The sequence below is a fragment of the Moschus berezovskii genome, chromosome 1 (assembly GCF_049115385.1).
Source record: "Moschus berezovskii isolate FMDL1 chromosome 1, NW_MosBer_1.0, whole genome shotgun sequence".
Classification (NCBI taxonomy): domain Eukaryota; kingdom Metazoa; phylum Chordata; class Mammalia; order Artiodactyla; family Moschidae; genus Moschus; species Moschus berezovskii.
In genome coordinates, this window is record NC_142460.1 from 134012832 (window position 1) to 134026384 (window position 13553).

Consider the following 13553-nt stretch of genomic DNA (forward strand, 5'->3'; position numbering starts at 1 on the left):
TCAGCTCCATTTACTGAACTTGTGGAGAAAGAGTGAAATACGAGGTTAAGGAAATGTCTCCAGCCAGCTCCCAGGGAAAGGCAGGGCTGGGAGAAAGGAGTAGGGAGCTGAGAGGGACCTCCGACCTGGGCTGAAAAGTTTTCCACATGTGGTTCCCTGCTCACCCTCCCAATCTCACTGCACTAGTTCAGGAAGGAAAACTGTACTTTCCCGTGATGCTCTCTGGCCCCAGGACAGCTGGACAGATGCTCCCCAAATTCATGCTTTCCCCTTCCTTACTTCCGGCCAAACTCCAAGTCCCCCAACTACAAAGAAGGGCCATTCCTGGGACAAGTCCAGGGAATATGGCTAGAAGGCCAACACCTTCTCTTCAAGGTCTTCACAAACTCTATGTCCTGTCAAACACTCTCCACCACCACACTCCACCCTCTGTCTGTTCTGGCTCCTTGCCAAGGCCTGACTCCCAGAGGTTTATTTGGTACCAGGAGCCCCTATGGGCAAAGGAAGTTTGTGGGGTTGATGCGTCATACCATACATTTGCAACAGCCTTCTTGGCTACTCTTTTTCATTGCAAATGTAAAGTAATCCATCTGCAGTGTTGCTTCTGTGGTCCTATTTATATCTCCATTTCCGGGGAAAGTGTGCTCCGTCTTGGGTGGAAAAAAAAAGACCCTGATAAACAAACGTTTGGAACACAGACTCTTTAAAGAATGTCGTCTCAGGACTTCCCTGGGTCCAGTGGCTAAGACTCCACGCTCCTAAAGTACGGGACCAGGGTTCCATCTCTGGTCTGGGAACTAGATCTCACTTGCCGCAACTAAAGATTCCACGTGCCGCAGCCAAGACCAGGTGCAGCCAAATAAATAAATGTTAAAAAAAAAATGTTGTTTCAAGCCTCTGAAAATGGCACTTATTTACTACAACAAATATTGCATGTGTCGTTATGCCAGACTGGGACATAGTGTGTCTGTGCTTTTACAAACTGGGTTGTTGCTACTGGTGGGATGGCTTTAGGTTGTACACGGGCGTGGCAGCAGATGCCATTGACTTGCACAGTGAGAAAGTTATTACCACTTGAAATCTCTTTCATTCTGATTACACCAAGGAGGAGGTCTCAGTTGGGAACTAACAGGTCTTTAACACTGTTCTAACACTTATCGCTAGTATTACTATTTTCACAGGTGTAGGCTCAGAGCTTTTGGCTGGTTTGTTGGTACAGAGGGCAGAATTCTAATGGTGTCTCTGCAGCTGGATTGAGCCAGCAGGTATGGCTGGCACTGAACCAAAAAAAAATTTTTTTAAGCCAAAATTTAAAAGCTCAGGAAACTTTGTCTCAAAATTCAGATTTCTAACTTCTGTTGAATCATCAGAACATTGGGCACCAGCAGGCCCCAGATTTCCTCATGGGGAAACACTCCCTCTCCCCTTTAAACAGCACAGTACTCTCCGGTTTGCCCAGTCTCCACCACTCCCTACTGTATGTATGTGTTATTCCATTACCTTCCCAGCTCCTCTAAGCATTTGGGGCCTATTTTAGGAATTTTATGGCTGAAAAGGTAGATTATAGTTGAATTTGAGTTCCAAGATGAGGTATTTGGTCTTCATCATATAAGAAATGAGCTTCCCAGGAGGCACGGTGGCAAAGAATCCACTTGCCAATGCAGGAAAAGCAAGAAACTCTGGTTTGATCCTTGGGTCAGGAAGATCCCCTGGAGAAGGAAATGGCAACCCACTCCAGTATTCTTGCCTGGAGAATTCCATGGACAGAGGAGCCTGGCAGGCTACAGACCATAGGGTTGCTAAGAATCAGATATGAGAGCCATTAATTTAGCCATTAATTTAATTAGCAGGGCAGCCAAGGCTTAAAGCAACTCTTTCAAAAATTATTCTTTTATTTGAAGCTGGGAATGAGGAGACTGGGGGGGTGGGGTTGCTGGTGAAGAGGTAACTTCAAACCTCATTGCCTAGGGAGATGTGAGCTGAGACGTCTGACTGGACTGAGGTGCTAGGATCTGGGTCTAGGCAGTGAAAGGAGTAGGCCTGGCCTACGTGGCTCCTAGGCTTTCATTTAAGAGCAGAGTTAGGAGCCTTGGGCCGTGCAGGAAGCTACAGCTGGATTGGAAATGCAGTGAGGTGAGGCTGATGGCTTAGAGCCTGGAGTGACTCCTTGAAGCACAGATACAAAAGGAGGGGGCCTTAAATAGGGGCCTATGAGCCAGAAAGGAACCACCAAAGAGGTCAAACTGGTTCTAGTCGGGAGGGCAAAGACCACACAGGGGTGGGTGCTACGCAAATGGAAATAGCTGAAGAGACATAAGAGGCATCTCAAAGGAAGATTCAATAGAACTGATGACTCATAGGAAAGAGGGTCTGAAGGAGGAATGCAGAAAAGGACTCTAAGACTAAATTGGGAGCCAAGGAAATAGTAGTGCTAGTAACACGCATTGCATAAAAAAGTGAGGAGGAGGAGGAAGAAAAATTTTAAATGAAATATGAGGCACCATCATGTCTAGTAGGCGCTGGAAGGACTGGAATGTATAGAGATCTAGGCTGACACTAAACAGTAAGGCATCATCTGCGAAGAGATAAGAGATGAAGATGGAGGAAAGGCAGAGGGAAAGGGAGGAGGGTAACGGTGAATCTGGGGGTGTATTTACTTAGGGAGTCTGGGAAATTATCAAGAGTGGTCTGAGTTAGAAAAGGAGAAACCTTTAGCTCCATGCTGGTCCAGGGCATGGCCAGGGTGCTCAGTTAAGTCAAAACCTACAAGGACCAAAGGAAATGAGAGCTGAGAAACAGCAGCAAATCCAAAGGAAAGTGTTTTCTAGAGAGATCTCCACATTCATTCATTTGACAAATATTCGAAAACCTGGCCCTTATCCAGGCCCTGAACCAACTAAGATGTGCAAAACAGAAAGCCACCCTCAGGAGCCTTAACATCTTGCTGGTGCAGATGGACAGCACAGACATTCACATCATCACCAGTACAAAGACCCATGAAGTGGGTCAATAGATAAGAGAGTAACAGGGCATCTCCAGGAGGCTGCTCTGAGGAGGTGGCATTCTGACACAACCATAAAGCAAGGGAGAGCATCCCAGGCTGAGGGGACAGCAAGGGCCAGGCTGGAGTCTGGCACACGTTTGGTGGGTGTGCAAGCGTCAAGGAGGCCAGAGCAGTATCCTCGGAGGGTTGAAAGAATACAGCGACATAGTGTTGCTTCACTTTGTAAAGGACTGCTCTGGAAGTCTGTCCTTGAGTGAACAAGAGGGCACGGAGGTGGTCAGAATGTCCCAGCAGTGGTAGAAGTGAGAGACAGCGATTTGGAGCTGGAGGGTGGAGCCATGTGAGCGGGAGACCTGGCAGGAGCTGTGGGAGGGGAAGGGCGTAGAGGGAGGAGGGAGACTGTTGCATGCTCATAAAATCATCTACAAGTGCGGCTGTTCAGAAGTTCTGCAGACACAAGGAAGACAGGATACTCTGGCCTGCATCTGGTTGGGTTTTTTGGTTTGTTTGCAGATCTCTGTGGAATGTCTATAGGTGTCAGGGGAAGGCGAAATTGGCAATGTTGAAAGTCAGTTCCTTTGGCGAGGGAACTTGATTTTGTGTTTCTTATGTCAGATAGGAAAATGCCGACCTCTCCAGACCTCAACCGTAGGTCTAGAACGGAGAGTGTCTCACCTCAGACTAACTAGAGTTTTAAAAATAACACCTCATGAAATCTCCTCTGCAGCCCAACTCCAGAGTTTCCTGGACTCTGGGTACCACCGTGGGGGTGGCCCTGTGCCCCATCCTGAGGGCCACCACTCTCCAATCCTTTCCACATAGGCAGCTTGGTCTGTCTGACTCTCCAGTCTGCAGGCTGGTCGCTCATTCAGTGCTCTCAAACAACTGCTTGGATCACATCAGGTTTTTTCTCAAAAACATTCAATTTAGCAAGTTGAAATAAATGCCTCTTCTGAATGGCCCCAGCCTATATCTGTGCCCCACTGGTCTCCTATTCAGACCAGGATCCAGCCAAAATGTCACTGCTTGTTTTTCTCCAGCTGAGTGTGCACACACACACAGAGACACACACACACACACGGGCTTCCCGGGTGGCTCAGTGATAAAGAATCTGCCTGCCAGTGCAGTAGACTAGGGCTCTATCTCTGGGTTGAGAAGATCCCCTGGAGTTGGAAATGGCAACCTGCTCCAGTATTCTTGCCTGGACAATCCCATGGACAGAGGAGCTTGGCGAGTTATAGTCCATGGGGTTGCAAAAGAGTTGGACACAACTGAGCGACTAAACAACACACATTCACTCACTCACGCACCCACCCACACACCACCTTTTCTTACCACCATGCTTTTGCTCCTGTTCTTCCCCCAATATTGATACTTTCCCCATGCTTTTCTGCCTGTAGAAGACCTACTTACCATTCCAGACCCACCTCTAATACCACACTTTCTCCGTCAAGTCTTTTGAAGGTGACCACCCTCCTTAAGATCCTTTCACAACTCACACAGTCCTTATGGCGCTTGCCAGATCCTTTGTGCTGGGGTTATCCTTGTGCTCGTCTCAGCCTCTCCTCTTTCCCCACTTAAGTCTGGTGGCTTAAGGGCAAAAGATCCCTCTTCCTCATGTTTGTCTCCTCTGAGGTCGGTAGCACACGGCCTTGAAAACAGTTAATAAATACTGACTTGGTTGCTTTTCAGATGAGACAAACAACAATTCTCAGAGAACTAAGAGTGGGAGGAAAGAGCCTTGTGAGCAAACACTCACCAGTGCTGGAATGTGCTGCAGGGGAATGAGGAGGGGTGGCCAATGTGGTAGATGCAGGGGTGGGGGACAACCAGTCCCAGGTGCCTGCAGTGAAGGAGGCACAGGTCTGGAGTCAGGACCACAAGGGAACCCTCCCACATGTGGCCCTGCTGTCTGGACTAGACACCCAGCGGTCCCTAGACAGGAGAGACTCTGGGCACTCTCACTGGAGAAGGCTGGCTCTCCCACTCTAGGTTCCTGCAGTGGGCTGGGACCCTCTCAGGAGGGTTGCTTAGATGCTCAATCCTGTCTGACTCTGTGACGCCATGGACTGTAGTCTACCAGGCTCCTCTGTCCATGGAATTCTCCAGACATGAATACTGGAGTGGGTTGCCATTCCCTTCTCCAGGGGAACTTCCCAACCCAGGGATGGAACTTGGGTCTCCCTCTTTGCAGCCAAATTCTTTACTGACTGAGCCACCAGGGAACCATTCCATCTCTGGCTAAAAAGACCTCAGTCTTCCAGACCTGTACAGATTCCCCGCTCATTGTTTATTCTGGTTTTCTGTTTTTCACCTTGAAATTATCCCAAATCTGGGCCTTGCACCTAACCATCAAAATGCTGCTAAGTCACTTCAGTCGTGTCCGACTCTGTGTGACCCCATAGACGGAAGCCAACCAGGGTCCCCCATCCCTGGGATTCTCCAGGCAAGAACACTGGAGTGGGTTGCCATTTCCTTCTCCAAACCATCAAAATAACTTGGTACAAAAGACCAATTCCCCCAAACAGCTATTTCTGCTTTTAGAGTGGGGAAGACCCTCTACTATTATTACTGAATTCAGTATCTCCCCCACCCCCAAGTAGGCTGCAATGCAAAATTGGCCGCACACATTTCCTGGGCCCCACCTCTGGAAATCCTGATTCAGTAGGTTGCGGTGGAGGCCCAGAATCAGAATTTTCACACACCTCTGGGGCAGTTCTCACACAACCCTGGGAATGCTGACCTGACCTCTTCTTGTCACTAACAGTACTTCCTCAACACCTCATAGAGTACCTTACTTTACTTGATCTTCCAAGAACCTGGGGGGCTGTTGTTCTTACAGGCTCAGCCCCAGTTCTCAGAGGAAGGTAAGCCGCTCTGGGACAGGTGAGTGACTTATCTAAGGACTCACTGTCAATGAACAGATCGAACCTGCACTCGGATTTCTTGAGCCCCAGTCCTGCCATTTTTCACTGAAAAACAAGGGTCCTGAGCCCAGGCAGAAGGTGGATAGGGCTGGGTAGGAAGGACATTCCAAATCAAAGTCCACATAGTTCTGGCCCCTTGTTGCTCGAGGTCACCTGAAAGAAATGAATAGTGTATAAAAAAATGCATTAACTTACTACAATGTTCAAAATCTTTATCATGACAATTTAACCTTTTAAACACGATTTTCACCTTGAAACTGTTCCAATACACAAACTCAGAAAGAATAGAATAATAAATTCCTATTTATCCCAAATCCAGATTCAACAATCATGATTCAGCCCTAGTTTCAAGACCCTTTTATTATTTCTCTTTCTTCATTCTCTGCTGAAGTTCTTAAATATTTTAAAAACATATCCCAGACCTCATGTCATTTCTTCCCTTTGTATGCCTGGCTGCATCTCATCAGAACATCCAAGCTTTGTGTTGGGAGTATGACTTTGCAGAGTTGGCTGGGCCCCCTGTATCAGGAGCACGGGCTTCAGCGAACACCACAGATACGCCCGGGTGCTGGCAGGGCTGAGTATGGCACCACATGTGGGTTCTCAATCATCCCAGCGAGCAAACACATTCTGGGCTCGCTCCAAACCCTCTGACACATTTGAGTGTTGACTTAATCCAGTCTCAGTTTGCCAGTGGCTGCTGAGTGCTACTATGCCCGCTTCAAGACCATCAGAACAGGAAACTGGGAAGTAGCCTCAAGACAGCCATTACTCAACTCCTGTTCACAGGTAGAATTGTAACTAATCCCTTTCCGCAGCGAGAGAGAGGACATCTAATCCTGCTGCCATAAATCTCAGACAATCACACTGAGAGAACTCAGTTGGAATCTCTAGAGTACATCAGGCAGGGAAGTACAGTCATTATTTTTAGCAACTACTTGTTAAATATTTGCCAGATCGGTACTGGGGTGCCTACCAGCCACACCAAGATGACAGGTAATCTAAGGCCACCTCTGCAGCAGGCAGGCGGATGTGACAGAGGGCCCTTTTACAGTTCACGTGGTTAGGGCTCTCCGGCTACAAGCCACCAGCTGTTGCCATCAGTACAACACCTATGAAATCAGAAGCGAGAGTCATGAAACGTGGACTGAAACACATCCATCTTAGCTTCAGTCCAGACGCTCTGCCTCAACCAAAGTCACGTGTGACTTCCCTTCCTGTACCCAGTCGGCATCCCTCCCTCCCTGCTCACCCTCAGGAGACATCTTTAGGAAGCTGCCGAGTGTCAGGCCACTCAAATGCCTCACCGTGCATTCTGCTGACGCACCATCCACACAGGCAGCACACAGGAACCACAACTTTGGGTTGAGTTACCCACACTTCTATTTCTGGGAGACCGCAGCATATATGTGTCCTAAAACGCTTTTGGGAAACCAGGAATAGCCAAGCTTGACACATATTTTTACAAACACCTACTAGTTTCCACTTTTAATTCTAGTCACCGATACTTGAGTGCTTTGTAGCTAGAGGAGGACCTCAGTCCTGGACCACCACGCTATCCAACACCCATTGACTCACTTAATTAAATTCTTCTCTCACAAGATCACATTTCTGTTTTCATGTGGGTGAACAGGGGCGGAGACAATCAGCTCTATAGTTATTTTTCAACTCAGAAGGGAATGGGTGTCACCTGACACTGAGATGCAGACCCCAAACTGAAATTAAACTGTATGTGGCATAACTTATAAATAAACGTGTGTGTTTTTATGATGCGGGAACCACCACTGCTGCAAAATTAGACAATTCAGTTGATTTAGCTGATAGTTTTGTATAAAGGATTATTTGGGGTTGCCTCTTAAAGACAGGCAGCACCTGTTAAAGTATCTAATCTGAATCAGAGTAGAGAATAGGGTGAGACCAAATGAGGTGCCTAGGGCACAAAATTTAAGGAGGCACTCACTCTCAGGGGCTTGCAAGTGTAGGATCCACAGTTGCACCACCCTGGGAGTGAGTGCCTCTTTAAAATTCACCCTGGACTCTTTCTTTGCCTCCCCTAGTCTCAGCCACCATGTGGGGACTGCTTCCAGCAGGGAGCAGAAGTTAACTTGTTGAATAGCAGAGTTTCCCAGTACAAATCTGAGCGATTCCAATTCAGAACATCAGGGTGAGCTTCAGGAATATTTAAAATAAGCTCTTTTGTGTAATGTTGATATGTAGCTAGGAATATTTAGAATTAAATAGAAGGCAACAATCCTTTAAACTTAGGTGACAGTCCCTTAAATTTAGCATTAGCTCCAACAAAGGTCCGTCTAGTCAAGGCTATGGTTTTTCCTGTGGTCATGTATGGATGTGAGAGTTGGACTGTGAAGAAAGCTGATCGCCGAAGAATTGATGCCTTTGTACTGTGGTGTTGGAGAAGATTCTTGAGAGTCCCTTGGACTGCAAGGAGATCCAACCAGTCCATTCTAAAGGAGATCAATCCTGGGTGTTCATTGGAAGGACTGATGCTAAAACTGAAACTGCAATATTTTGGTCACCTCATGCGACGAGTTGACTCACTGGAAAAGACTCTGATGCTGGGAAAGGTTGGGGGCAGGAGGAGAAGGGGATGACCGAGAATGAGATGGCTGGATGGCATCACCGACTCTGTGGACATGAGTTTGAGTGAACTCCAGGAGTTGGTGATGGACAGGGAGGCCTGGCGTGCTGTGATTCATGGGGTCGCGGAGAGTCAGACATGACTGAGCGACTGAACTGAACTGAACCAAGTATCTATATTGGATCCAATTCTGAGTTTTCTCCATGTAGATAGTACTGGGAGATCTGATTCTCTATCAGTTAGGATAGTGTTCTGAAACCATTATAAAATCCTCCTATGGCTTAAATAAGTAGGAATTTATATTTCCGATAACTACAAGTATGGAAGTGGGTTACTACTGGTATTGGCTAGCAAGGTACTATAACCAGGAGCAAGATCTGTGAGATTCTCTTGGGTTTTCCTTGGGTTTGCTTGCCTTCAGTTCAGTTCAGTTCAGTTGCTCAGTTGTGTCCAACTCTTTGCAACCCCATGAATCACAGCACGCCAGGCCTCGCTGTCCATCACCAACTCCCGGAGTTCACTCAAACTCATGTCCATCGAGTCGGTGATGCCATCCAGCCATCTCATTCTCTGTCGTCCCTATCTCCTCCCACCTTCAATCCTTCCTAGCATCAGACTCTTTTCCAGTGAGTCAACTCTTTGCATGAGGTGGCCAAAGTATTGGAGTTTCAGCTTTAACATCAGACGCTTACTCCTTGGAAGGAAAGTTATGACCAACCTTGATAGTATATTAAAAAGCAGAGACATTAGTTTGCCAACCAAGGTCCGTCTAGTCAAGGCTATGGTTTTTCCCGTTGTCATGTATGGATGTGAGAGTTGGACTGTGAAGAAAGCTGATCGCCGAAGAATTGATGCTTTTGAACTGTGGTGCTGGAGAAGACTCTTGAGAGTCCCTTGGACTGCAAGGAGATCCAACCAGTCCATTCTAAAAGAGATCAGTCCAGGGTGTTGCAGCCCCCCAAATCGCAGTTGTAGTGCCAGGGGTCTCCTACCTTCAAGATGGCGAGGAAGGATGAAACAGACACATACTGCCAGCCTTGTCCATTCTCCAGCATCAAGAAAGTAAGAGACTTCCCAGAAGTCACCTCTTCCCAGACCTCTACTGGGTCTCATTGGCCAGAACTGGGTCACATGGCCATCTGTTGTGAGGCTGGGAAATTAGGGACCAAGTTCATGGTAACTGGCTTAGACTGTTGTTTGTCAAACTTCAGCAAGCACTGGAGTCACCTGGAGGGCTTAAAATACCACTCATCGCCCCCCACCCTGCCCCGAGATTCTGATTCAGTCAGCCTGGGTTAGGACATGAGGATTTTATTAAAGTTCCCAAGTGATACTGGTACTGCTGATCTTAGGGAAATGCTTTGAGAACCACTGACTTGTCACCAATGGCTCCCAACCCTGGTAATGCATTAGAAACACCTGGAGAGCCTTTTTAAAGGTAAAGGTTCCCCAGTCCCACCTCTAACTGTTCTAATTTGTTGGTGGGGTCCAGGCATTCCTAATGTCAAAGCTCTACAGATGATTTTAATGGTACTTAGGGATGGAAATTACTGTTCCCTGATTATGACTCCTAATCTGGCGCTGCTATTTGAGGTTCTATTAGCAAGGAGGAAGGAGAGGAGGATAACAGGCCAGTAGCAGGTTCAGACAGGGCTTCAAAAACTTGTCCACAATTGCGAATCATTTGGAAATCTTTTCAAAATTCCAGAGTTCAGGACATACCCCAGACAATTAAATCACAGTCTCTGGAGGTGGGACACCGGCACAAGTAGTTTTTGAAGCTCTCCAGGTGATTCCAACATGCAGACAAGTTTGAGAACCTCATGTTTGACAGAAGATTACCATGAAGATAATTACATTTGAAAACAATGTAACAGATAGGTATGAAGAAAGGTTATTCAGATTGGAAAAGAGAAACCTGAAGATTTACATAATTATAGCTTCCAAGTGTGTGAGAAAATTTCACAAAGGATGCTGTTACCCATCCTGAACTGAAGACCAGCAAGGAGGAAATAGGATTAACCTCATCAGAGCCCTTGGCTTCGATGCAAAGAAAAATTTCCTCACTGCAAATTATTACAATGAAATGTGGTGCAGGGAGAATGGGGTTGTGCAGTCTTGTCACTTAAGAGCTATAAAAATAGTATAAATTCTCATTCGCTTGAAATGTTTTAGTGTCATTCTTTCTGAAGGTGAAGAAGTGGATGAAATGACCTGTCTATATTTCTCCTTTGAAAATTTTCCATTTTATTCCTCTTCTCCTCCTTTCACATCTCAACTTAGAAGACAGGCCCCCCATTAACAATTCAAAGAAACATAACCTTTGCCCACCTATCGACTTGAATGGATAAAATATCTGACAGCTAGTAATAGGCTGAGATGCCACTGGCTCAGATTGTTTGGATCTCTAAAATGCTATTTTGAGTTTCTAGATGACAAACATACTGCCAAATAGAAAGGGTCATTCGAATTTGATTTGAATGAGTTCTTGTGTTTGAAATATAAATGCTCAAGGATGATACTCCATCATGTCTGAGCCTTGCCACACACACACACACACACACACACACACATGACCAGAATTGCTATTTTCATGCCACACAGAAATAATACATGTATTCAAATATAGCTACAATTAAAATATGTTTTCCTCTGTATATTAAAATGTCACAGGCTATTGTCAGGAGGACATGCCCTTGCGGACTGGTAATGGATTCACCTTGATCATGAAAAGCACATTAGTCACTCAGTTGTGTCCAACTCTTTTCCACTCCCTGGGCTGTAGTCTGCCAAGATCCTCTGTCCATGGAATTCTCCAGGCAAGAATATTGGAGTGGGTTGCCATTCCCGTCTCCAGGGGATCTTCCTCACCCAGGGATCGAACCTGGGTCTCCTGCATTGCAGGCGGATTCTTTACCATCTGAGCCACCAAGGAAGCCCTGATAATACCTAACGTTGCTGCCAGTAATATGTATCAGTCCAACTGCTGGGGTCTCAATTCAGAGGGAAAAATCAAATGCAACAGGTCAACATGCAGTGGATCTTAGGTTAAAGGTCAAAGATTTAGAGTCTTGTTCCCAAACTTTGCTGCATGTTAGAATCACCACGGAGAGCCATGGATGTAGAAGCCAAGCATCAGTAGTCTCTGAGATCCCCAGGTGATTCCCATGTGCAGCAAAGTTTGACAAATACTGCCTTAACCACTTTCATTATGGGATCTAAATCTCTCATAGAAAGAATTTCTCTTAGGTCTCGGGTCAAGAGTAGAGGTGGAATTAGGAAAAATTTTCTCCTTGCTGGGTATGACAGAAATTAATTGTCCCAAATATTTACTCTTCCTAGTTCCTCTATTATAAAAGAGTTCTAATAGTTCTCTGACTATACAACCACTCAAAATAAAGCCCCCATTGTAGCAGAGTGTGGCTTTACACCTAAATTCTGGCCAATTATTAATATAATTAACTTCCACTTAATATTCCTGGACAATCCTTAAAAGAAATGCATGTATTCTTCTCCTCTTCTACTTTCTTGCCAGCTGGAATGTAAACATATTAGATGGAACTCCAACAGCCAGTTGGACAATGAGAAGACTTTGGGGAAATGGAAGCCATGCAAAGCAAAGAAACAGGTAAATGAAGCCTGGTTCCCAATATGGCAGAGCTTGATACCCACCCTAGACTGACCTGCTATCTCTCGACTTCTCAATGGATAAGAAAAATAAACTTTTAACTGTTTCTATTCATTGCAGCTACACTAAATTCTAACAGAGTCAGTGATTCCCAGACTTGGGGTTATATCAGAAACACTTGTAAGGCTAATGAAGCACATTGAAGATGGTGATTCTATTACCTGAGTTTGAGAACAACTATTTAGGTATCACTGGGAGGTACAGACAGGAGGTATGCATGTGCTTTCTCATTCACGTCCGGACTCTCTGCAACCCCAAGGACTGTAGCCCGCCAGTCTTCTCTGTCCATGGGATTCTCCAGGCAAGAATCTTGGAGTGGGTTGCTATTTCCTCCTCCAGGGGATCTTCCCAACTCAAGGATCGAACCTGTCACCTGAGGCTCCTTCATTGCAGGCAGATTCTTTACTGCTGACCCACCAGGGAAGCCTTAGAGAGGAGGTATAGTGAAGGTAAAAATTTGAAAAATAATGAGTGGTTACATTCATTTTGGAGTAGCAAACCTGCTGAATAAAATATTTAGCAGGATAGTGTGATGATTAAATATCTCATTTCGGGGGGTAAATACACCTAGGCTTAAATCCTGGACTTGCCACTCACTGGCTACAAAGTCAAGCCAAGTTAACTTTTCTAAGCCAGTGAGCCAGAAATGGTAGCTATTGCTGGTGGTATTGAGAGAATTAAATGAAATAATCTAAGATGGTGCTTAGTATAGTAAATGTCACTTAGTAAAGGTTCATTAAGTGTTGGCTGGGGAAGAAAATGAGAGTTGAATTCATGATCTGACTTTGAGTTACATTTTAATCCCTGACTATTTGTTTCCACTCTGTCCAATGTCATAGCCACTAACAACATTTGTCACCATATTTATTTGAGGATAGCTACGGTTAAAAAGGACAATAATGGTGTTGCCTTGAATGTGGAAAAATTGAAAGCTGTATACATTGCTAATAGGAATATAAAATGATGTAACCACTTGGGAAAACAGTTTGGCACTTCCTCAAAATGTTAAACACAAACTTATCCCATGACCCAACAATTCTAGGTATAAACCAAGAGAAAAAAAAATGTTCACACAAACTAGTACAGAAGTATTCACAGTACCATTATTCACAATAGTCAAAAAGTGGAAAAAACCCAGATTTCCATCCACTGAAGAATGGGCAAATGAAATATTACGTGCAATGGAATATTATTTGGCACTAAAAAGGAAGAAAGTACTGATGCATGCTACAGTACAGATGGACCTTGAAAACATTCTAAAGAAGCAATCACAAAACCTCATATACTATATAATTCCATTTACATGAAATGCCCAGAATAGACAAATTCATGGAG

The 13553-nt window shown here is 45.4% G+C and overlaps 1 long non-coding RNA gene across 2 annotated transcripts in view; it reads right to left on the reverse strand.

Annotated features, from left to right (window-relative positions):
• The window catches only part of LOC129546287 (uncharacterized), a 30590-nt gene extending 25895 nt beyond the window's left edge, over positions 1–4695 (reverse strand). The window contains exon 1 of one of the 2 annotated variants that reach the window (XR_008683855.2): positions 4432–4695. This is a non-coding gene — a long non-coding RNA (uncharacterized LOC129546287). Of the gene's footprint in view, positions 1–4417 lie in introns of both variants that reach the window. The other variant, XR_008683854.2, reaches the window with a different exon arrangement.
• Positions 4696–13553: the final 8858 nt, after the last annotated feature.